The sequence below is a fragment of the Chinchilla lanigera genome, unplaced genomic scaffold (genome assembly GCF_000276665.1).
Source record: "Chinchilla lanigera isolate Chin_1 unplaced genomic scaffold, ChiLan1.0 scaffold00074, whole genome shotgun sequence".
In the NCBI taxonomy this organism is placed as follows: Eukaryota; Metazoa; Chordata; class Mammalia; order Rodentia; family Chinchillidae; genus Chinchilla; species Chinchilla lanigera.
The window spans coordinates 10,861,889-10,863,589 of NW_004955475.1; positions in this window are offsets into that span (position 1 = coordinate 10,861,889).

The window sequence follows — 1,701 nt, forward strand, 5'->3', positions numbered from 1 at the left end:
GTGCACCATCTCGTCTAATGGAAATGGACGTAATGGAAATTTTTTCAAGTATGTATGCATGGTGCTGGGAATCAACCAAGCCTTTGCAGAAGGATTCCATCTCTGAGTTTATTATGCCCCTGGCCCTAGAATATAGACGTAAAAATTTTTTCTTTTTATAATTCAGGATTGAACCCAGGGCTTTTGCACTGAGTTACATACCCAACCCTTTTATATTCTGAGAACAGGGTTTTGCTAAATTGCCAAATTGGCAGAGCTCGGCTTGAAATTGCAGTTCTTCTGTCTCAGCCTCCCAGAGTGTTTGTATTACAAGCATGCACTACCATGCCCAACTTAGATTCTTAATTAGAAGAGTGATCTTTTTTTGAATCTTCATTGAGTTATATTTACTCCCTCAGCAAAGTAGCCAAGAATCTGATAGTTGCAAACTCCAAGGAACATCAAACAAAAAAGGTCACCAAATTTCAAATTATCTCCAGTTGTTTCCATAGCATCTTTTCCTGTCAGTTCAGAGTCAATGAACATAATGTCTCATTGGGAGCTAGGAAGGAGATGAGGTGAAGGGGATGGATGTGGGCAGCAAAAGTGAGGGATTACAGTATAGCATGGATGAGGATTTGGAGGTTGAAGCAAGATCAGGGGATTGCTGGGCGTGGTGGTACATGCCTAATAATCCCAGCACTTGGGAGGCTGAGGCAAGAGGATTGCTTAGTTTGAGGCCAGCCTTGTCTACATAGTGAGTTGAAGCTCAGCCTGAATTATATAGCAAGACCCTGTTTCAAAAACGAATCAAAGGTGGGCAGGATTAGGGGATGTTAGGGAAGGTGTCCAAAGATACGACTTTTACCTAACAGAAAACTTTGATCAGAGGTAAAGAGGCTTCCTGCATTTCCAGGATATTTATTCAGCTTTGCTGTTATTCTATGGATTTGGAGTGAAAATAAACTTTCCCTTTTGAACTGAACTCTGCAGAGTCCTTTCTTCTTCCTCCTCCTCCTCTTCCTTCTTCTTCTTATTATTATTCGTTTTTCTTCTTTCTTCTGTCTTCTTTCTTCTTTCTTCTTCTATTAGGGATTGAACCCAGAGCCTTTTCACTGAGTTCCATTCCCATATTTTTTTTTAAGTTTTGAGAGGGTTTTGTTAAGTCACTAAAATGCTCAGTTGCCCAGCCTGAGATTGAACCTGTGACTCTACTGCTTTAGCCTTGAAAAGTTCTGGTATTACAGGCATATATTTGTCACCACACCCAGCTCAATCTTCTTTCTAATGCTGGCAGCTTTTCATCTTAGAAGTATAGGGTACTATTGATTTCACAACAGAGCCTGCCCAGCAGATTTTTTTTGAGAGAGGATCTCACTATGTAGGGCAGGCTGTCCTTGAACTAGTTTATATAGCCCAGGCTGGCCTCCAACTGACAGCGATCCTCCTGCTTCAGTCTTCCAAGTGCTGGGATCACACGCATATGCCACCACACCAAGCTCCAAATTTATTAATCTTAAATACACAACTTTTTCCTATCTTCTTTTTTCTTTTTTTTTGGTTTTTCTCCGGTACCGGGAACCGAACTCACAACCTTGCGCTTGCCAGGCAGGCGCTTTTGCCGCTGAGCTAAATCCCCAGCCCCCCCTATCTTCTTATTAAAATCAGGAGACCAACAACTATCTAGAAATCCTGAAGAAAACAAGTGAGGAGTCAAAATGT